At 41.0% G+C, this 24,405-nt stretch overlaps 1 long non-coding RNA gene and 1 other non-coding gene across 2 annotated transcripts in view; one reads left to right on the top strand and one right to left on the bottom strand.

The window, feature by feature from the left end:
• Positions 1 to 24,405, top strand: part of LOC122900509 — a 32,938-nt gene that overhangs the window by 7,144 nt on the left and 1,389 nt on the right. The window contains exon 2 of the long non-coding RNA XR_006383241.1: positions 23,395 to 23,520. This is a non-coding gene — a long non-coding RNA (uncharacterized LOC122900509). The remainder of the gene's footprint in view (positions 1 to 23,394; positions 23,521 to 24,405) is intronic.
• Positions 1,714 to 1,820, bottom strand: LOC122901489. Its single transcript, XR_006383506.1, has one exon. It is a non-coding gene; the product is annotated as a U6 spliceosomal RNA (small nuclear RNA).

The following is a 24,405-nucleotide window of genomic DNA, read 5'->3' as shown; positions in this document are numbered from 1 at the left end:
CCTCTGGTTCCATCCATGTCGTTGCAAATGGCAAGATTTCATTTCTTTTGATGGCTGCATAGTATTCCATTGTATATATATACCATCTCTTCTTTATCCATTCATCTGTTGAAGGGCATATAGGTTCTTTCCATAGTTTGGCTATTGTGGACATTGCTGCTATAAACATTAGAGTGCACATGCCCCTTTGGATCAGTATGTTTGTATCTTTAGAGTAAATACCCAGTAGTGCAATTGCTGGGTCATAGGTAGCTCTATTTTCAACTTTTTGAGGAACCTCCATGCAGTTTTTCAGAGTGGTTGCACCAGCTTGCATTCCCACCAAAAGTGTAGGAGGGTTCCCCTTTCTCCGCATCCTCACCAGCATCTGTCATTCCCTGACTTGTTAATTTTAGCCATTCTGACTGGTGTGAGTTAGTATCTAATTGTGGTTTTGATTTTTATTGCCCTGTTACCGAGTAATGTGGAGCATTTTTTCATGTGTCTTTTGGCCATCTGGATGTCTTCTTTGCAGAATTGTCTGTTCATGTCCTCTGCCCATTTCTTGATTGGATTATTTGTTCTTTTGGTGTTGAATTTGCTAGCTCTTTAATAGATTTTGGATACTAGCCCTTTATCTGATATGTCATTTGCAAATATCTTCTCCCATTCTGTCAGTTGTCTTTTGGTTTTGTTAACTGTTTTCTTTGCTGTGCAAAAGCTTTTGATCTTGATGAAATCCCAATAGTTCATGTTTGCCCTTGCTTCCCTTGCCTTTGGTGATGTTCCTAGGAAGAAGTTGCTGTTGCTGAGGTTGAAGAGGTTGCTGCCTGTGTTCTCCATAAGGATGTTGATGGATTCCTTTCTCACATTGAGGTCCTTCATCCATTTTGAGTCTATTTTCGTGTGTGGTGTAAGGAAATGGTCCAATTTCATTTTTCTGCATGTGGCTGTCCAATTTTCCCAACACCATTTGTTGAAGAGGCTGTCTTTTTTCCATTGGATAATCTTTCCTGCTTTGTCGAAGATTAGTTGACCATAGAGTTGAGGGTCTATTTCTGGGCGCTCTATTCTGTTTCATTGATCTATGTGTCTGTTTCTGTCGTCTTGATGACGACAGCTTTGTAATAGAGCTTGAAGTCTGGAATTGTGATGCCACCAACTTTGGCTTTCTTTTTCAATATTCCTTTGGCTATCCAAGGTCTTTTCTGGTTCCATATAAATTTTAGGATTATTTGTTTCATTTCTTTTTGAAAAAAATGGATGGGATTTTGATAGGGATTGCATTAAATGTGTAGATTGCTTTAGGTAGCATAGACATTTTCACAATATTTGTTCTTCTAATCCATGAGCATGGAATGTTTTTCCATTTCTTTGTGTCTTCCTCAATTTCTTTCATGAGTACTTTATAGTTTTCTGAGTATAGATTCTTTGCCTCTTTGGTTAGGTTTATTCCTAGGTATCTTATGGTTTTGGATACAATTGTAAATGGGATTTACTCCTTAATTTCTCTTTCTTCTGTCTTGTTGGTGTAAAGAGATGCAGCTGATTTCTGTGCATTGATTTTATATCCTGACACTTCACTGAATTCCTGTACAAGTTCTATCAGTTTTGGAGTGGAATCTTTAGAGTTTTCCACATATAGTAGTATCATATCATCTGCAAAGAGTGATAGTTTGACTTCTTCTTTGCAGGTTTGGATGCTTTTAATTTCTTTTTGTTGTCTGATTGCTGAAAAATATGGAATGCTTCACGAATTTGTGTGTCATCCTTGCACAGGGGCCGTGCTAATCTTCTCTGTATTGTTCCAATTTTAGTATATGTGCTGCTGAAGCGAGCACTTCATTTTATTTTTTTAAAGATTTTGTTTATTTATTTGTCAGAGAGAGAGAAAGCACAAGCACGGGAGGCAGCAAGCAGAGGGAGAAGCAGGCTCCCCACTGTGGAGGGAGCCTGATGCAGGGCTTGATCCCAGGACCCTGGAATCATGACCCAAGTCAAAGCCAGATACTTACCAACTGAGCCACCCAGACGTCCCTAATTCATTTAATGACATCTGCAAACACCCTTTTTCAAAATACGGTAACATTTACAAGTTGCAGGGATTAGGGTGTAAATCTGTCTCCAGCCATTATCAACCAGCCACATATGGAATCAGAAGTGCATCTAGTTTTTTTACTTTTATCATTGAAAAATAAAATATGGAAGATCATCAAAGCAAATATATGACTTGATAAATTACAATAAGGCAAACACCCTTGGGATGCCTGGGTGGCTCAGTCAGTGGTTAAGCGTCTGCCTTCAGCTCAGGTCATGATCTGAGGGTCCTGGGATCAAGTCCCACATCGGGGCTCCCTGCTCATGCTCAGCGGGGAGTCTGCTTCTCCCTCTGCCTGCTGCTCCCCCTGCTTATGATCTTGCACTCTCTCTCTCCGACATTGTAATAAATAAAATCTTAAAAAAAAAAAAAAAAAAGCAAACGCCCTTGAAACTACCATCTAGATCAAGAAATGGAACCCTTGGGGCGCCTGGGTGGCTCAGTGGATTAAGCCGCTGCCTTCGGCTCAGGTCATGATCCCAGTGTCCTGGGATCGAGCCCCGCATCGGGCTCTCTGCTCAGCAGGGAGCCTGCTTCCCCTTCTATCTCTGCCTGACTCTCTGCCTACTTATGATCTCTCTCTCTGTCAAATAAATAAATAAAATCTTTAAAAAAAAAAAAAGAAATGGAACCCTTGGGGTGATTGGGTGGCTCAGTAGGTTAATCTCTGGCTTGAGCTCAGGTCATGATCTCAGGGTCCTGGGATGGGCCCCGCATTAGGCTCTCTGCTCAGCAGGGAGCTTGCTTCCCCCCACCCCCCGCCTGCCTCTCTGCCTACTTGTGATTTCTCTCTGTCAAATAAATAAATAAAATCTTCAAAAAAAGAAAGAAAGAAAAAAAAAAAAAATGGAACCTGTCCAGCAACGCCACCCTGTCCCAATCACCATTCTCTCCCTCCCCTAAAAAGTAGCCACTGTCCTGACTTTTACAAGTCATTGTATCATTCCCTTGTATCCCTTTAGTTTTATCAAGTAAGTATGCTTCCTGGGACACTCTACTTCAGTCTTTCCCACTTCTTTGATTTGATACGTACTTTGAAGTTTTGTTTTGTTTTGTTTTCAGTCTTTAGCCCTTTTTAATGGCATGTTATTCTTTTCAGTATTATTATATACAAATCAACAGTCTTTTCATTTCATCTTGCCTTTTAGGGATAGTTAGGAGTAAGAATAAACCACTTATTTTTATTATTTCCATTCTAAAATCTGTCAAATTATTTTTTTTTAAAGATTTTATTTATTTATTTGACAGAGAGAGATTACAAGTAGGCAGAGAGGCAGGCAGAGAGAGAGAGGAGGAAGCAGGCTCCCTGCTTAGCAGAGAGCCCGATGCGGGACTCGATCGCAGGACCCTGAGATCATGACCTGAGCCGAAGGCAGCGGCTTAACCCACTGAGCCACCCAGGCGCCCCAAATTATTATTTTTTGATGACCCTTTGACAGTTGGTTGGAATGTGTCCAGTTGGGTAAAATAGTGAAGATATGCTAAAAGTGCTTCAGTTATAATTATTTAAAATTTTAAATTATTTCAGAAGGAAAAAAATGAATTTAGAATGAGAAAGCAAAAAACATCAAACTTAAAATCCACAGAGTTCCAGGGGTGCCTGGGCGGCTCAACTGGTTAAGCATTCTCACTCTTGATCTCAGCTCACTTCTCAATCAGGGTCGTGAGTTTAAGCCCCACATTGGGCTCCAAGCTAGGGGAGGAGCCTACTTTAAAAAAAAAAAAAAAAGCTGCTGAGTTTCAAACAGAATTAAAATGGCTTAAAGATAATTCCCTTACCGGGCAATAGAAAATAAAGCTTGAGGAAGTTAAAAAAAAAAAAAATTGGTTGCTGAAGGAATGTTCATACCTCACATGGTGATTAGAATTAAGTTGCAGAAGATTTTGTTAGTTACAAGTGACTAATTTTCCCTGAGCACACTACTCTGATCTCCCAGCCCTGTCAACACCCTGCCCTGCCCCAGCTCATATCAAATTGTTGTCTAGGGCACCTGGCTCACTCAGTCATTAGAGTATACAGCTCTTGATACCAGGGTCATGAGTTCCAGCCCCCATGTTGGGTGTAGAGCATATTTAAAAAAGAAAGAAAGAAAATAAATAAGGGCACTTGGGTGACTCAGTTGGTTGGGCAACTGTCTTCAGCTCAGGTCATGATCCTGGAGTCAGTGGATCAAGTCCCGCATCAGGCTCCCTGCCTGGCAGGGAGTTTGCTTCTCCCACTGACCTCGCTCCTCTCATGCTCACTCTTTCTCTCTCTCTAATAAATAAATAAGAAAAATATAAAAAAGAAAGAAAATAAATAAATACATAAATAAATGGTCATGTCATAATAAAAGAAGGTGTTGTCTAATCTTTCCCTTAATCCTCATCTTGAGCTGATAGGAACTGCTTTCATTCCACCTCTTGTAGAGGTGAAGAAACGATCTTCTGTTTTCTATTCCTGCATCTAGAGATTTCCTCTTCTGTCCCCCTTTTTTTCCTAACAGTTTATCTGTTGAAGACCCCAGATGTTTGATCTGTGTACCCTCCCTTCTGCCTGTAGTCTGGGTTTGGCTGATTGTGTACTAATAGTGTAGCTCACCATTTTCCTCCCTCCTCTGCATTTCCTGCATGCGGGCAGCTCAATCTAGAGGTCTGATCAGACTCAGACTTGATGCCTTTGGCAACACCACAGGTGTCGGTGTGTTCTTTCATTCAAGGTCCCTTGTGTCTGATTGTCTCTCTTTTTTGTGATGTTAGCAATTGCTTCTGTTCGATAAATTCTCTTGGTGTTGAAAATAATGAAATTCTAAATCTGTGATTTCATTTTCATTCCGTAGCTTGAATATTTTCATGAAGAGGTACTTCCCCTCATCTACTTTTTGGTTACCCAGTGCTAAACATTATAAGAAAGGCAGGATAAGCGGTGCCTGGTTGGATCAGTTGGTAGGGTATGTGACTCTTGATCTCAAGGTCATGAGTTCAAACTCCATATTGGGTGTGGAGCCCACTCAAAAAAAAGGAGTTAAAGAAAAAAGGCAGGATAAATACTTGATTCTTTCTCTTTATTGATTTTAAAAGATGTTACCTATTTATTTGTCAGAGAGAGAGAGAGAGACAGCACAAGCAGGGGGAGTGGCAGTCAGAGGGAGAAGTGGGCTCCCCAATGAGCAGGGAGCCTAATGTGGTACTCGATCCCAGGTCCATGACCCAAGCTGAAGGCAAACGCTGAAGACTGAGCTACCCAGGGGGTGCCTGGGTAGCTCAGTGGGTTAAGCCTCTGCCTTCAGCTCAGGTCATGATCTCAGGGTCCTGGGATGGAGCCCTGCCTCGGGCTCTCTGCTGGGCAGGGAGCCTGCTTCCCCCTCTCTCTGCCTGACTCTCTGCCTTCTTGTGATTTCTCTCTCTCTCAAATAAATAAATAAAATCTTTAAAATTAAAAAAAAAAAAAAGACTGAGCCACCCAGGCATCCCTCTGTAATGACTTTTTTTTTTTAAGATTTTTTATTTATTTATTTGATAGAGAGATCACAAGTAGGCAGAGAGGCAGGCAGAGGGAGAGGGAGAAGCAGGCTCCCCGCTGAGCAGAGAGCCTGATGCAGGGCTCCATCCCAGGATCCTGAGATCATGACCTGAGCCAAAGGCAGAGCCTTATTAACCCACTGAGCCACCCAGGCACCCCATCTCTTTAATGACTTTTAAGATGATTTTGCCCCAGGGGCGCCTGGGTGGCTCAGTGGGTTAAGCTGCTGCCTTCGGCTCAGGTTATGATCTCAGGGTCCTGGGATCGAGTCCCACATCGGGCTCTCTGCTCAGCAGGGAGCCTGCTTCCTCCTCTCTCTCTGTCTGCCTGCCTCTCTGCCTACTTGTGATCTCTCTCTGTCAAATAAATAAATAAAATCTTTAAAGAAAAAAAAAAGAAAAAAAGATGATTTTGCCCCATTGTTATATAAATGTAACATTTTTAAAATTTGTATGAACTCATGGATTTTTTTTTTAAGCTATGTATATTTGTGGGGGAGGGGCAGAAGGAGAGGGAGAGAAGACCCGGCAGACTCCCTGCTGAGTGTGGAGCCTGACATGGGGCTCGATCTCACGACCCCAGGGTCATGACCTGAGCCAAAATCAAGAGTTAAACACTTAGATTTTTTTTTTTATTATTTATTTGACAGAGATCACAAGTAGGCAAAGAGGCAGGCAGAGAGAGAGAGGAGAAAGCAGGCTCCCTGCTGAGCAGAGAGCCCGATGCGGGGCTCGATCCCAGGACCCTGGGATCATGACCTGAGCCGAAGGCAGAGGCTTTAACCCACTGAGCCACCCAGGTGCCCCAAGAGTTAAACACTTAAACTGACCGAGCCACCCAGGTGCCCTCGAACTCATGGATCTAAACATTATTCATTCTGATGCTCAAATTTTTTCAGATTTGGCCAGTTAGAATCCTTTCAAGCCAGCTCCTGGGTCCTTTTAACATTTCTCCATCATTGGGTACCTCGGTGGCTCTGTTAGTTAAGCATCTGCCTTCTGCCCAGGTCATGATCTTGGGGTCCTGGGATCAAGTACCATATTGGGTTCCTTGCTCATCAGGGAGCCTGCTTTTCCCTCTCCCTCTGCTGCTCCCTCTGCTGCTCTGCTAAATAAGTAAAATCTTTAAAAAACAAAAAAAGATTTTAAATTTATTTTAGAGAGTGAGAGCACACAAGCCTGAAGAGGAGTGGAGGGAGAAGGAGAGAGCAAGAGTCCTCAAGCAGACTCCTCGCTGAGCAAAGAGCCTGACTCAGGGATTAATCCCAGGACCCTGCCACCCAGGTGCCCTCAAAGTGATGTAGTTTTGAGTACCATTGGGTTCCAGAGCCCACAGCCAAGGAAAAATTCTTGAGATGTCTTTGGCACAAAAAGGTGATTTTATTTAAAGCACAGGGACAGGACCCATGGCAGAAAAGGCTGCATTACAAATGTGAGAGGTGACTGACTATACCTGGGAGTTGGAGGAGGTAAGGAGAAAGGAACGTTTCTAAAAGGGCTTTCTGTCTCAATTATTTGTCAATGGGCGGCAGGTCATAAATTTAATGTTAAGGCTCCAAGAAATTGAGTTACGGATCTCTGAAAGTTAGGCTGTTGGTACGAATGTTTTTCCCTTTAAATCATTAAGACATTTGGGGGCGCCTGGGTGGCTCAGTGGGTTAAGCCGCTGCCTTCGGCTCAGGTCATGATCTCAGGGTCCTGGGATCGAGTCCTGCTTCCCTCTCTCTCTCTCTGCCTGCCTCTCCGTCTACTTGTGATTTCTGTCTGTCAAATAAATAAAATCTTTAAAAAAAAAAATTAAAAAAATCATTAAGACATTTGTAAACTGATGGAGACTCACATCCTGCAGGATTGGGGTTCTTATCAGTTAACGATTCTTGTTTTTCCTTTCCCTTAGTTTTAGGGCAGCCAGAAGTGCCTGAGGAATGTCACACAGATCCCCCCTACCCCAGGATTTCGGGGGCTGGGGAGCTTACGAGGTGTCAGCTTGTGTCTTGTCCTCAGCTTGGCTTCTGCTCCCTCATCAGAAGTGCCTTGTGATGGGCACCTGGGTGGCTCAGTGGGTTAAGCCGCTGCCTTCGGCTCAGGTCATGATCTCAGGGTCCTGGGATCGAGTCCCGTATCGGGCTCTCTGCTCAGCAGGGAGTCTGCTTCCCTCTCTCTCTCTCTGCTTGCCTCTCCATCTACTTGTGATTTCTCTCTGTCAAATAAATAAATAAAATCTTTAAAAAAAAAAAAGTGCCTTGTGAGGGGCATCTGGGTGGCTCAGTGGATTAAAGCTTCTGCCTTCGGCTTAGGTCATGATCTCAGGGTCCTGGGATCGAGCCCCGCATCGGGCTCTCTGCTCAGTGGGGAGCCTGCTTCCCACTCTCTCTCTGCCTGCCTCTCTGCCTACTTGTGATCTGTCAAATAAATAAATAAAATCTTAAAAAAAAAAAAAAGTGCCTTGTGAAATTTACGTGGATACTTCTACTTCCACTTCAAGTAAAATGCTACAAGCCTTTTACTTAACCTGGACTACATGATTATCTGTACTTACTTTCTTCCACAATGAGAAGAGACCCTGTTTTTCTCAAGGACTTAGAGAGTTATAAAATTAAAGTATCCCAAGATTATTCATGTATTTTAATCCCACATTATACATTAGTCTCTGGATAAAAGTATTACTAATACCACCAACAATATAATTTCTAAAAACAAAACATTTTTTGTATTTGTTCTTCCCATTCTCCCGCCTCATTTTAATAGATGTGCTATATCCACATGGTCAGATCATAGAGTCATTAACACCATACTCTTTTTCTTCTAATTCCCATTCTACAAGTAATTTATATTTAATATATAATACATATATATGGCTTAAACCAACTCTCCTTGTGTTGATGTTGCTCTGGTCATTTTGTTTGTCTAAAGCTTTTTTCTAGATCCTTCCAGGAGGGCTAATGGAATCTATATTCTCTCACTTTGGAAGTGAAAGACAATGGCAACAGTTGTCTGTACCGTTCAAACTTCCAAGTCAGTTTTCCTGGATATAAAATCATTGGCCCACAGTTTTTTCCTTAAGTATATTTGAGTTAATACTGCTCTGTTTTCTACTGACTTAGATCATTCTTGTCAAACGGTCTAATCACAATATGATTTTCCCCTTTTAGAGGACATGTGCTCCTTTTGGTTAAGAGGACAAGATGAGTTTTTTCCTTAAAGTCCAGTGATTTCACTAGAACATTCTGAGAACATTCTGAGTCAATGTTCTTTTATATGTTGTTCCACAGTGTAGGGTTTTAAAAATATTTCTTCCCTTGTGGCGTCTGGGTGGCTCAGTGGGTTAAGCCTCTGCCTTTGACTCAGGTCATGATCCCAGGGTTCTGGGATAAAGCCTTGCATGGTCTCTCTGCTCAGCGGGGAGCCTGCTTCCCCCTCTCTCTCTGCCTACTTGTGATCTCTGTCGAATAAATACATAAAATCTTTTTAAAAAATATTTCTTCCCTTTATTTACAGCTTTTAGTATTTATTTTCTTCCCCTGCTTTGATTTTCTTTAGGTCTGTTATCTCTGTGTTAGAGCTCCTGATCTTCTTTACCTATCTTTAGTATCTGTGTCTCTTGAATCCTGAATATCTTTTCATTTATTTTCAACCTAAAAATTCTTTTGATGTTCTGTTTCTTTTGAGACATTATCTGTTGTATTTATTTAGTCTTATATTCCTTCCAGTTTATAGTCTTCATTTCTGAGATTTGTCCTTTTATTTCGTTTTTCCAGAGTTTAATCACCTCATAGTTGTATTGTTTTTCAAATTCTGACTTAAGTTTTTCTTTTATTTCTTATATCATTTCCTCCGTTGTTAAGCGTCTGCCTTCAGTTTTCCTGTCTCAAGGGACCCCTTGAAAAAAGCCACTTTTTTTCCTTTGCTCCTTTTCCAGCTTCTATTCTTGCTAGGACCTGCACCACCCTCTGACCCCACCCCCACATGCCTTAATGTATGCCCTTCTTGAAAAGGTCAAGGAGGGAGGGGCAGAGAGAGAGGGAGAAAGAGAACCCCAAGCAAATTCTGCGAACAGATGCCAAAAAAAAAAGAGTGGGATGCTTAACCCACTGAGCCACCCAGGCACCCCATAAATTGCTGCAGTAAATTCTTAAACTTTTGTTGTTATATAGTGATGCTTTTGTTTTTGTAAACGGAGTCAAAAGATACATACCTTTATTACTTCTTTATGGATGTCATACAGATAGTACATTAATTCCAGATGCACAACTCAGTTAAGATGTATATAGATATATATCCATGTAACCGCTATTGAGATCAAATTATTAGACTTTCCCCAGAAACCTCCCTTATACCTCTTCCAAGTCAATAATCCTCCATCGAGAGGAAACCGCTGTCCTGATGTCTATCAATATAGATTTGTCCGTCTGCTCTTGAACTTCAGATGAACAAATGATGCTGTATTCTTTTGTGCCTGGCTTTTGCTCAGCCATATGTCTTTGAGATTCATCTATGTTGTTGTGTGAGAGTAAGAATATTTTTCCTCTGTGGTATTCGTTGTATAATTGGAGTGCATATTTAAATTTGTTCTTGTATCTTTTATTATAATAAAATACACATAATGTAAAACTTACCATATTAGCCAGAAGTTTTTCATTAAGTAATGAACAAATAATTACCACTCCCCATTCCTGTCAGGCCCTGGTAACTTCTATTCTACTTTCTTTCTCTCCTATGAATTTACCTATTCTAGATACCTCATACATAGTAAGAGGCACCATACAACATTTGTGGCTTTCTGTCTGGCTTATTTTACTTAGGACAGTGTTTTCAGGGTTCATCCATGTTGTAGCATTTGTCAGAATTTCATTACTTATAGGTTTTTAAATTAATTTATTTATTTTTAAGATTTTATTTATTTATTTGAGAGAGAATGAGAGAGACAGCTTGAGAGCGGGGAGGGGCAGAAGGTGACACAGGCTCCCCACTGAGCAAGGAGCCTGATTTGGGACTCGATCCTGGGATCATGACTTGAGCCAAAGGCAGACACTTAACCGACTGAGCTACCCCGGCACCCAGAATTTCATTACTTGTTAAGGCTGAATAATATTCCATGGTACGAACAGGCCACATTTTGTTTACTCATTCATCTGTTGACTATTATTTGGGTTATTTCCATGTGTTGGCTATTGTGACCAAGAACATTTTTAATTTTAATAGATGTTGGTGGATTCTTTTCAAAAGGATTGTGTTACAGACTGAATTGTGACCACCCCTCCACCAAAATTCACATGTTAAAGCCCTAATTGCCAGTGTAAGAGTATCTAGAGATAGGGAGTTTAAGAAGGTAGTTAAGGTTAAAGGAGGTAGTGTGAGTGGGGCCCTAATCCCATAGGATTGGTGTGTCTCTTTATGTGTAGGGGAAGAGACACCATGAGATGTTACACATTTTCTCTCTCTCCCCCACATGCACTGAGGAGAGGCCATGTAAAGACATAGCAAAAAGAGAGCCATCTGAAAGCCAGGAATAGGGGTGTTGCCAGAAACCACCTTTGCTGGTGGCACCTTAGCTTTAGACTTCTAGCCTGCAGAAGGGGCGCCTGGGTGGCTCACTGGATTAAGCCTCTGCTTTCAGCTCAGGTCATGATCTCGGGGTCCTGGGATCAAGCCCTGCATCGGGCTCCCTGCTCAGCAGGGAGCCTGCTTCCCTACCCCCCGCCCCCCTCTCTGCCTATTTGTGATCTCTGTCTGTCAAATAAATAAAATCTTTACTATATGTGCTGCCGAAGTGAGCACTAAAATCTTTAAAAAAATTAAGTCACAAGGATTGTTATAAGCTAGAGGAAGTGCAGTCCTCTGCCCCAGGTCATCAGTGAGCAGGAGGTAGAAAGGAGGATAGCAAGGACCTCTTATAAAGTGGTTGAGGGAGAGGCCACTGACTTTTTAAGGGTTCACCACTAAGTGGTTACTTTAAAAGGTACCCTGGGGGAGTCTGGGTGGCTCAGTCAGTTAAGCACCCAAATCTTGATCCTGGCTCAGCTCATGATCTTGGGGTCGTGAGATTGAGCCTCACAGCCCTGCACTGGGCTCTGCGCTGGGCACAGAGCATGCTTAAGATTCTCTCAGGGTGCCTCAGTGTTTCACAGTCATTGAGCATCTGCCTTTGGCTCAGGTCATGATCCTAGGGTTCTGGGATCAGGCCCTGTATCTGGCTCCCTGCTTGGCAGGAAGCCTCCTTCTCCCTCTGCTTGTATTCCCTCTCTCACTGTGTCTCTCTGTGTCAAATAAGTAAATCTTTTTTTTTTTTAAGATTTTATTTATTTATTTGGCAGAGAGAGAGATCACAAGTAGATAGAGCAGCAGACAGAGAGAGAGGGGGAAGCAGGTTCCCCGCTGAGCAGAGAGCCTGATGCAGGGCTTGATCCCAAGACCCTGAGATCATGACCCGAGCCGAAGGCAGAAGCTTAACTCACTGAACCACCCAAGCACCCTATCAAATAAGTAAATAAAATCTTAAAAAAAAAATTATCTTTCACCCTTCCTCTGCTCCTCCCCAGTCCCTTCCTAAAAAAATGTTTGTGTGTATATATATGTACATATATGTGTGTGTACACACATATATGTGTATATATTGTGTGCACATATACACACACAATATGTATACATATATGTGTGTACACACTTATATATTATGTGTGTATACATACGTATATATACATATGTATGTGTGTGTATATAAAATGTGTGTAAGTAAATAAATACATACATACATACATAAAAGGTGCCCCAGGAAAAGCACAGGGGAACTTCGGGTGGAATCCTAAACTCAGGTACTTATCTAAACGCCCAGACTCCAGGTGTGAATAGAATTGTTATATTGTGAAGTGCCAAGGCAGCAGGTCAAAATGGCTGTTTTCTCATTACACTGCCATCTAGCCTTTAAGCATTTATTGAACTGCATACTCCCAGTTTCTAGAAGGAGTAAAGGAAGTCTCATGCTCAACCTCCACACTCCTCCCAGTCCAATAAACACTGTCTGATTATGGGTATTCAGATTTTTACCTAATCCCTCCTAAATCAAACAAAAACAGATGGAAGATGAGAAGAGTAATTCTCACATGCTTCCTGCCGAAATTAAACTTGAGATTCATTGTCAATACATTGAGTTAAATAGAGCAGATTAAAATTTTATATCTCTAAGCAAAGTTCACTGGGACTTGAGCGAAGAAGAGTGTAAGAAAAGTTTAGACTTTTTTTTTTAAAGATTTTATTTATTTTACTTATTTGACAGAGATCACAGGTAGGCAGAGAGGCAGGCAGAGAGAGAGGAAGTGAAGCAGGCTCCTTGCTGAGCAGAGAGCCTGATGCAGGGCTTGATCCCAGAACCCTGGGATCATGACCTGAGCCGAAGGCAGAGGCTTTAACCCACTGAGCCACCCAGGCACCCCAAAGTTTAGGCTTTTTAAACATATTTGCAAAAACAATAAAATATTAGCAGATTGAATCCAACACTGCATTAAATAATAAAACATGACCATGTAGGGTTTATCTCAAGATTTCAAGGTTAATTCACCATTAGGAAATTTATCAATGTAACTCACCAGATTAAAGAAGAGAGAATATGTAATTATTTCAATGGAAGCAGGAAGAGAATTTGATATTTAATAGCCATCCATGAAAAGAATATAAAAAGCTCTTACTGGAGAAGGAAGAGAGGCGGATTTCTTTACCCTGGAAAAGGATATCCACCAAAAATCCTGCAATAGGTATTAGTTGGTGATAAAACTTAGATGTTGTTGCATAATCTCATTAAAATAAAGAACAAGGGGCGCCTGGGTGGCTCAGTGGATTAAGCCTCTGCCTTCAGCTCAGGTCATGATCTCAGGGTCCTGGGATCAAGCCCTGCATCGGGCTCTCTGCTCAACAGGGAGCCTGCTTCCCCCTCTCTCTCTGCCTGCTGCTGTGCCTACTTGTGACCTCTCTCTCTGTCACATAAATAAATAAAATCTTTTTAAAAATAAAAATTAAAAAAGGAACAAGATGAAGAAGACCCATTATCACTGCATCTGATGGACTGGCAATCCTTGCCTTGATATAAGACGGACAGAAGGAAGGGAGGGAGGGAGGAAAAAAAAAAATGAGACATAGGAAATGAGAAAGAGGAAGAAAAAATTGTGACTAGGCAATATGATTGCCCATATAAAAAATCCAAAAAACTAAATGGATATGTTATTAAAACATAATTGAAATATAGAATGCTGTTCAGATGAGCATAAAAATAATGAGAAATAGAATTATGTGAAATCATGCATTGAGTCTAGATTAAAATTAAAGAAAACCATGAATCTAGACAAAATTGTGTAATGAGAGGTGTAGAATAGAGACAAGAGTTTTTTGCGGGGGGGCACCTGGGTGGCTCAATGGGTTAAGCCTCTGCCTTCGGCTCAGGTCATGATCTCAGGGTCCTGGAATCGAGCCCTGCATCGGCCTCTCTGCTCAGCAGGGAGCCTGCTTTCCCCTCTCTCTCTGTCTGTCTGTCTCTCTCTCTCTGCCTGCCTCTCTGCCTACTTGTGATCCCTCTCTGTCAAATAAATAAATAAAATCTTTTTTAAAAATAAATAAATAAAATTTAAAGATTTTTTTAAAGTTTTTTTTTTCCCAGTATATAAGTCAGTTCATTACCTTTCATTACAAGTTAAAGGTTAAAAAAAAAAAAAGTTAAAGGTAAAAGTATCCTTACTCTAAATCCCTGCTACCAATAGCTGTAATAGTCTTTCCCATATTTTGTCTGCCCAACAAGGTGGAGTGTGACATCTCACCCTTAAGTTTATTTCCTGGACTATCTGTGAATGCAAGCATCTTTTCGTATTTCTTAGAGAATTTTCTCCTCTCTGCATTGTCTCTTCATGTTGTCTGTCAATTCTTCTATTAGATTGCACGTCTTTTCCTTAACAATTTATAAAAGCTTTTCACGTAATGTGAAGATTAATCTGCTGTCTGCATCTTCCTTTAGGATCATTTTATCCAATTAAAAAAAAAAACCAAAGTGGGGTCGCCTGAGTGGCTCGGTCGGTTAAGCGTGTGACTCTTGGTTTCTGCTCGGGTGATCTCAGGGTCGTGGGATCAAGCCCCATTTTGAGCTTGAGATGCTCTCTCTCTCTCCCCATTTGTGCTCTCTCTCTCCCCATTTGTGCTCTCTCTCTAAAATAAATAAATAAAATCTTTTGGGAAAAAAACCATCAAACTGTATGGGGATTCTGATTGAAATACATTAAATATACATATATTTAATATAATATATAAAATATATGTAAGTTTTGGGAGAATTATTATATTTTTACAATAGTAAATACATTCCTAAAACATAATTCAAACCACAAAGGAAATGACTAATCAATTTGATAACATCAAAATATTTTTAAAAATGATATGGTCCAAGATACCATTACAAAGTAAAACTATGCCACATCCGGTGGGGGGCGCTCAGTCAGTTAAGCATCCAACTGTCGATTTTGGCTCAGGTCATGATCTCAGGATTGTGAGATGGAGTGGCGGAGCCTGCTTAAGATTCTCTCCCTCTTCTCTCCCTCCCTCTAAAAAAAAAAAAAAAAAAAAGTAAAATTATAATTAACAAAGAAATACATCATCTCTAATGGACTAAAATTCAGAACACTTTTACATATCTGTGAGAAAAACAACCAATCCTAAAAAAATGAGCACATTTTAATATAAACAACAATGTATAGGGAAGAAATCCACACAATCAATAAAATTGATAAGGTGCTTACTTCACTAATAAACACAAAATGCAAATTAAAACATTGAAATACATTTTTTTCACCAATGATATCAAAAATTAGTTATTTGGCAATATCAACTACTGGGGAAGATTTGGGGAAAGAAACTTTTAAAGACTGCTGATGGGAGTATACATTGAAACAGGCACTTTGAAAATGACTTTACAGCATCTAATAAAAATGAAAAATACACCTAAATGACCCAGTGAATCTATGAGTGAGAGACACCCACATGTATGCTTAAGAAAACCGATATAAGAATATTCATTTGAGTGGTATTTGAAAGGGCAAAAAATCAGAAACAGTCTAAGTGCCCATCAAAAGGGGAATGAATTTTTTTAAATGCAATATATTAGGGCGCCTGGTGGCTCAGTGGGTTATGCCGCTGCCTTCGGCTCAGTTCATGATCTCGGGGTCCTGGGATCGAGTCCCGCATCGGGCTCTCTGCTCGTCAGGGAGCCTGCTTCCTCCTCTCTCTCTGACTGCCTCTCTTTATACTTGTGATCTCTCTCTGTCAAATAAATAAATAAAATATTTTTAAAAATAATAAAATAAATGCAATATATTATTATAAAATGTATTACAATACAAGGAAGCTAAAAAGAAAAAAAAACATGTAACACATTGTTGTATGAAAAAGGCAAACTTCAGAATGATATAAATGATACGATACCATTCCTAAAAATTCAAACGCACAAAGTAATACATATATAAATATAAGGTTCATAGACTCATGATGGTGATTGAAAGTGAGTTTAATCTTACTTAGGGAAGATTTAAGGAACCTCTAAAACATTTCCTAACAATAAAAAAATCAAGAAAATCTGCTTCTGGAAATGCAATTAACACAGGAAGTATGCTTTTAGCTGGTGTGAGGGAAATAACTTGGTCCCTGTTATAATGGAATTCTAGCTTTACAATTTTTTTTTCAAGAATAGATACAGGGATGCCTGGGTGGTTTAGTCAGTTAGGTGTCTGCCTTCAGCTCAGGTCAGATCCTGGGTTCCTGAGATCAAGCCCTGCGTCAGAGCCCTGAGTTAGGCTCCCTGTTGAGCAGGGAGTCTGCTTCTCCCTCTCCCTTGGCTCCTCCGTCCCCCAACTTGTTCTCTCTCTCTCAAATAAATCTACAGGGGTGCCTGGGTGGCTCAGTGGGTTAAGCTGCTGCCTTCAGCTCAGGTCATGATCTCGGGGTCCTGGGATCGAGTCCCGCATCGGGCTCCCTGCTTGGCGGGGAGCCTGCTTTCTCCTCTCTCTCTCTCTCTGCCTGCCTCTCTGCCTACTTGTGATCTCTGTCTGTCAAATAAATGAATAAAATCTTAAAAAAAAAATCAAATAAAACCTTTTAAAAAATAAAAAGAATGGGTATAATAATTGCATAGTTTAATTTTTTTAAGATTTTATTTATTTATTTGACACAGAGATCAACAAGTAGACAAGAGAGGCAGGCGGTGGGGGGGGAGGAGTGGAGTGCGAAGGAGTGGGTGGAGTGGGGTGGGGGGAAGTGGAGGGTGAAGGAGGCCCCCTGCTGAGCAGAGTGCACGATGCAGGGCTCAGTCCCTGAGATCATGACCTGAGCTAACCGTAGAGGTTAACCCACTGAGCCACCCAGATGCCCTTGTGTAGTTGATTTTTAATGTATTCATGAGACTTTTGGTTTTAGGACAGTAAAGTATAGATGTCTTCACACACTGTCATCTTGAAAAATCTTAGAATTTGGAGGCTTTGGGTACCTTGAAAGGCTGGGCCGAGGTGTGGATGCTGAAAATTCAGATTTAGATAGAAACACGATCACCAGGAGTCAGTAGATGTTTGAGGAATTCCTCCAACATAAAGGAGAAAGAAATCCTCCTCTTTAATCAAACAGAAAAAGTTCTCTCACCACTCCCAGGCATATACCCAAGAGAAATGAGAACATATATCACAGGAAAACTGGTACACACATATTCATAGTACCACCAAAAATGGAAACAACCCATATGTCAATCAACTGAGGAATAGATAAACCAAATGTGGTATGGCCATAAATGAATTATTATTTGGCCATGAAATGGAATGAAGTACTGATACATGCTACAATGTGGGTAGACTTTGAAAATATCACACTAAGTGAAATAAGCCAGACACAAAAAGCCACATATTGTATCGTTCCATTTATAGAAAATGTCCAAAAAAAGCAAATCCATAGACTAGTGGTTGCCCAGCGCTGGGGGTGGGGAATGGAATGGGGCCACTAATGAATACTAGGGTTGATTTTTTTGGGGGGGCGGTTGAGATTATGAAGATATTCTAAAATTAGATTGTGTTGATGGTTGCATAACAATATTCTAAAAACCACTGAACTGCACCCTTTAAGTGGGAGAGTTGTATGGTATGTGAACCATATCTCAATAATGCTGTTTGGTTGTTTTGTTTTGTTTTGTTTAGTTTTTTAAATAAAGCTGTTTTAAAAGTGATTTGGGGTGCCTGGGGCACTCAGTCAGTTAAGCTTTGGACTCTCGGCTATTGGCTCAGGTCTGATCTCCGCGGTTGTGAAATCAAGCCTCACGTTGGGCCCTGCCCTGGGCATGGAGCTTGCTGGGGGGTCTCTCTCTCCTTCTGCCCTTCCCCTCCCCTCTAAAAATAAACAAGTAAATAAAAGTGATCTGAGAGGAAGCAAAGATAGTAGAGGGCAAAGGAGAGAACTTCAGCCCTCTTTCCTTCATGTTTGGAACACACCCTTCAAAAATCCTACATCAGTGAACTTGTTTCTGCACCAAGTCTTTCTGCACTTAGTCTTTTTTGATGCCTTACTATTTTCATTGTAAGACCATTTATGATCTAATTGCCAGGCTTTGTTTTTAATGACTGTTCTCCTCTATATCACCCTCTGTTTTAGGGTCCTTGGCCTGGAGATAAAACTCTTCAAGGAGAAAAAACTCTTCAAACTTTATGAAATAGTCCCTCTTCAGGCCCACGTGGGCCCAAAACTGAGTTTTAGAAAGTATATAAGCAGTACCTGTTTACCATAAGTAACAACAACCACAATAATAAAATGCTACATACAAAGTGTATGCAAATAAATATACAAAGTAAATACCATCAGGAAGCCTGGGTGGGTCAGTCAGTTAAGCGTCTGCCTTCGGCTTAGGTCATGATCCCAGGGTCCTGGGATTGAGCCCCACGTCTGGCTCCTTGCTCAGCGGGGAGCCTGCTTCTGTCTGTCTGCAGCTCACCCTGCTCATGCTATCTCTATCTGACAAATAAATAAAAAAATCTTAAAAAAAAGGTAAATACTATCTAATTTCACTCTTTTCGCAAGTAAACTCCTTTACATTTTGTCATGTTTTTCCAGACTGTTTTTATCCACAGGCAAACAAAGAGGGTTTTTTATTCTTTTGAAAACAAAATCATGTTACACACACAGTTTGGCGGTTGGCAGCCTGCTTTTTGCTCAAATATCTTGACTGTCCTGTGCCAGTATGTGTGGTCTGCTTTCTTTATATTATGAAGCACAGATACACCCCGAAGTATTTAACTATTCTCTAATAAAATGTCTACTGTTTTGGGGGCGCCTGGGAGGCCCAGTCAGGTAAGTGTCTGCTTTAGCTCAGGTCATGATCCCAGGGTCCCAGATTCGAGTCCTGCATTGGGCTCCCCGCTCAGTAGGAGTCTGCTTCTCCCTCTCCTGCTCCCCCTGCTTGTGCTCTCTCGCTCATTCACTCTCTCAAATAAATAAATAAAATCTTTTTAAAAAAAAGTAATGTCTACTGTTTTTGTTATTATAAATAATGCTGCACTGGACAGCTATTTTTGTCCTTTTATTCACTTGTTCAAGTATTACCATAAAATTGCATTTGGAGTCTAAAACTTGACATCCAACATTTAAGAAAGATACAGCATTGCCCTCCAAAAAACATTATTTGAGCTTTGCATAATATATAAGATTGTTGAATCACTATGTTGTACACTTGAGACTAAGGTACCATCCTGTGTTAACTATACTTCAGTAAAAATAATTTAATTTAGGGACACCTGGGTTGGTTAAGCATCTGCCTTTGACTCCTGTCGTGATCCCAGACTCCTGGGATCGAGATCCACATCGAGTTCCCTGCTCAGCAGGGAGTCTGCTTCTCCCTCTGCCCTCTACCCGGCTCTCATGCTCTCTCTCTCTTTCTCAAATAAATAAATAAAATATTTTTTAAAAAAATAAAAATATAATTTAATTTAATTTGATTTTTTAAGGCATTTCATTGAACCCTCCCGTTAACAATGCATGAGTGTCATTCTCTCACACCTCTCCAAATACAGGATATTACCAACCTTTCTAACTTTTTTTTTTCTTCAGACTAATAGGGCAAAAAGGTTTTGGGGACCTGCACTAGCTTGTGAAGCATAGTTGTGCTCATCTCCTCCCAATTCCATGTTTAGTGATGGTTCATTGGTAGCTTGAAATCAGTGGTGTTTACGCCACAAAATTGTCAACGATTTCAAATTAAACACACACACGAAGTAAGAAAGGAAATAGGAGTAGTACTGTTCTTGCTTTTTTTTAATTGATGTCATTTTTTAAAAGATTTTATTTATTTGAGTGTGTGAGCAAGAAAGAGAGCGCGCACATTAGCATGAGCAGTGGGGGGGGGGAGGGTGGCGGGCAGGGAGAGAGGGAGAAGGAGACTACATGCTGAGCTGGGACTCTGAAGTAGGGACTCCATCCCAGGCCTCCAGGATCATGATCTGAGCTTAAGGCAGGTGCTTAACTGACTGAGCCATCCAGGTGTCGCTGGTCTCATTTTTAATTAAACTTCTTATTTAGAGATAATTATAGATTGACGTGCAGTTTTAAGAAAAAACAAAATACTGGGACGCCTGGGTGGCTCAGTTGGTTGGGCAGCTGCCTTCGGCTCAGGTCATGATCCCAGCGTCCTGGGATCGAGTCCCACATCGGACTCCTTGCTCGGCGGGGAGCCTGCTTCTCCCTCTGCCTCTGCCTCCCTCTCTGTCTGCCTGTGCTCGCTCTCCCTCTCTCTGACAAATAAATAAATAAAATCTTAAAAAAAAAAAGAAAAAGAAAAAACAAAATACTGAAAGATCCCAGTTTCTACCCAGTTTCTCCTGATGGTAGTATCTTGCAAACTATAGTACAGTGTTACAACAAGGAAATCATTGATACAGTCAAGATACACAGCATTTATGTCACCACCAGTTTCCCCCGTATTGCCGGTTTATAGCCACATCCACTTTCCTCCCACCCTCAGCCCCACCTGAACTCCTGGTAATTCCATGTCTATAGTTTTATCACCTCAAGAATGTTATATGAATTGAATCATACAGTATGTAAACTTTTGTGATTGGCTTTTTTTCACTCAGCATCTCTGAAGTTTCGTGCAGTTTGTCATGTATAAACAACAGTTCATTTTTTAAAAACTGAGATATAATTGACATACAATATTAGTTTCAGGTGTACAGCACGATGATTTGGTATTTGTATATATTGTAAATGACCACCACAATTAACATCATCACCACCAAATTTTTCTTTATTGTGCTGAGACCTTTAAATCTACTTAGTTATTTTAATTTTATTTTTAAAGAATTTATTTATTTTACAGAGAGAGAGACCACAAGCAGGAGGAGAGACAGGCAGAGGGAGAGAGAGAAACAGGCTCCCTGATGAGCAGAGAGCCCAATGCGGGACTCAATCCCAGGACCCTGGAATTGTGACATGAGCCTAAAGTAGCTGCTTAACCAACTGAGCTACCCAGGCGCCCCTTAGTTATTTTGAAGTATGCAATACAGTGTTTACTATCTATGATCACCATGCTATACATTACATCTCTATGACTTATTTACTTTACAACTGGAAATTTATACCTTTTGATCCCCGGCACTGATTTTTCCCCACTCCCCCCCCACACCCCTCCTCTGATAACTACCAATCTGTTCTCTGTTCTATGAGTTGTTTTTTTAATTTAACATACAGGTGAAATTTTTCTTTCTCTATCTGACTTATTTCACTTAACATAATGCCCTCAACAAGGATGCAGAGAAAAGGGGACCCTCTTACACCATTGGTAGGAATGCAAGCTGGTACAGTCACTCTGGAAAACAGTATGGAGGTTCCTCAAAAAGCTAAAAACAGAGCTACCCTATAACAAAGCAATTGCACTCCTGGGTTTTCACCCCATAGTTACAAATATGGTTATCAGAAGGGGCACCTTCATCCTGATGTTTATAGCAGCAAAGTCCACAATAGCCGAAGTATGGAAAGAGCCTAGATGTTAATTGATGGATGGATAAAGAAGATGTGATATATACACACAAGGGAGTATTACTGAGACATCAAAAAAAAAAAAAAAAAAGAAATCTTGCCATTTACAATGACATGGATGGAACTAGAGGGAATTATGCTAAGCAAAATAAGTCAATCAGAGAAAGACAATTATCATATGGTTTCACTCATATGTACAATGTAAGAAACAGCACAGAGGATCATAGGGGAAGGGAGGGAAACTGAATGGGAAGTCATCAAAGAGGGAGAAAAATCATGAGAGACTACACTATAGGGAAATAAACTGAGGTTGCTGGGGGGAGTGGGGTAGGGGAATGGGGTAACTGGGTGATGGACATTAAGGAGGACACAGGATGTAACGAGCACTGGGTGTTATATAAGACTGATGAATCATTGAACTCTACATCTGAAACTAATGAAACACTATATGTTAATTAATTTAAATAAATTTAAAAAATAACACCCTCAATTTCCATCCATGTTGCCACAAATGGCCAGATTTCCTTCTTTTTATGGCTGGATAATACTCGTGTGTGTGTGTGTGTGTGTGTGTGTGTGTACACTACATTTTGTTTACCCATTCCTCCATCGAGGGACACTTATGTTGCTTCCATGTCTTGGCTATTGTAAATAATGCTGCAATAAACATAGGGGTGCGTACATCTTTTCAAGTTAGCGTTTTCATTTTCTTCAGGTAAATACCCAGATGTGGAATTGCTGGATCATAGGGCAGTTCTATTTTTAAATTTTTTAGGAAACTCCATCCTGTTTTCCATACTGGATCCACCAGCATACATTCCCACCCACAGGGCACAAGGGCTCCCTTTTCTCCACATCCTCGCTGACAATGATTATTTCTTGTCTTTGTGTGAATAGCCATTCTGACAGGTGTTGGGTGACATCTCATTGTGGTTTCGAGCTGCATTTCCCTGATGATGAGTGATGTTGAGCACCTTTTCACGTGCCTGTTGGCTTTCTCTGTGTCTTCTTTGGAAAAATGTCTACTTATGTCCTCTGCCCATTTTTTAATCAGATTGTTTGGGTTTGGTTTTGGGTTTTGTTTTTTGTTTTTTGCTATTAAGTTGTATGTGTTTTTTATATATTTTGAATATCCGCCCTTTATCGCACAGATGATTTGCAAATCTTTTCTCTTATTCCATAGCTTGCCTTTTCATCGTGTTGATGGTTTTGTTCACTGTGCAATAGTTCACTTCTTTTTTTTTTAAAGATTTTATTTATTTATTTGACAAACAGAGATCACAAGCAGGCAGAGAGGCAGGCGGGTGTGGGGGGAAGCAGGCTCCCCGCCGAGCAGGGAGCCCGACATGGGGCTCTATCCCAGGACTCAGGGATCAAGACCTGAGCCGAAGGCAGAGGCTTTAACCCACTGAGCCACCCAAGCGCCCCTAGTTCATTTCTTTTTGTTGCAGAGTAAACTTAACCATGATATACCAGAATTTGTTTAATCATGCCCACACAGAAAGTCCTCTGGATTGTTTCTTTCTGTTTGTGGCCATTACAAATAAAACCAGTATAAACATTCCTGTACAAGTTTTTGTATGTACTGTTCTCATTTTCCCGACTGATGATGAGGCTATTGCTGGTCTTTATGACTTTGTCCTGTTACTTCTTATTCCTTTGCCTTAATAATAGCTAAAATTTATAGAGTGTTTACTGCATGCTAGACCCTGTCCTAAGTGCTTCATAAGTATTACTCAATTCTCAAAATAACATTTGAGGTATGAACTATTATTATCCCTATTTTACAGGTGTGGAAACTAAAGCAGAGACCGGGACACAGCCAGCATGTGTGAACACTTGGAGTTGAATCTGGGTCGGTGGGAACCAGAGCTCAACCTCTAAACCATTATGTTATACAGCAAAGAGTCAAAATGGTCGGGATTCTTTTTTTTTTTTTAAAGATTTTATTTATTTATTTGACAGAGAGAAATCACAAGTAGACGTAGAGGCAGGCAGAGAGAGAGAGGAAGGGAAGCAGGCTCCCCGCTGAGCAGAGAGCCCGATGCGGAACTCGATCCCAGGACCCTGAGATCATGACCTGAGCTGAAGGCAGCAGCCTAACCCACTGAGCCACCCAGGCGCCCCATGGTCGGGATTCTTTCCCTACAGAGTAGCCTAGACCTTCACTCCTGGGTGGTCTGAACTCTTGGTTATCTCGATTCTGTTGCTTTAGTGTTCTGCTGACTTTCACCGATAGACATGGTCTAAGGTATTCCTGGGGTGCCCCCGGCTTGCACCCATCTCCCTCCATGACCCTGTTGTGTGACAGCAACCTTATTTTCTCCAAATCATCAAGATCAATTACCCCAGCTAATATCTTGTCCCCCTTTTCTGCCTGTTCTTTCGATGGCATTAAAAGCCCAAAAGAGCCAGGTCACTGTGTCAAGGTCTAGGAACTATTGGTGTCTGCTCTTTGTGGGAGCAAATCTTTTTTTTTTTTTTTAAGATTTTATTTATTTATTTGACAGGCAGTCAGAGATCACAAGTAGGCAGAGAGGCAGGCAGAGAGAGAGGAAGAAGCAGGCTCCCTGCTGAGCAGAGAGCCCAATGCGGGGCTCGATCCCAGGACCCCGGGATCATGACCTGAGCCGAAGACAGTGGCCCCAACCCACTGAGCCACCCAGGCGCCCTGTGGGAGCAAATCTTGTTAGGATACCAAACTTCTAACCCAGCAGAGCCCAGAGTCATGGGTCTGCAAGAAAAACTGTTGTGACTGGGTCATAACTCCCATCCTTCTCTTGGTTTCTGGGCCCATTGTG

The sequence above is a fragment of the Neovison vison genome, chromosome 2 (assembly GCF_020171115.1).
Source record: "Neovison vison isolate M4711 chromosome 2, ASM_NN_V1, whole genome shotgun sequence".
NCBI lineage: Eukaryota > Metazoa > Chordata > Mammalia > Carnivora > Mustelidae > Neogale > Neogale vison.
The sequence above is the reverse complement of the archived record's forward strand: the minus strand, read 5'-3'. Positions and strand labels throughout refer to the sequence as shown.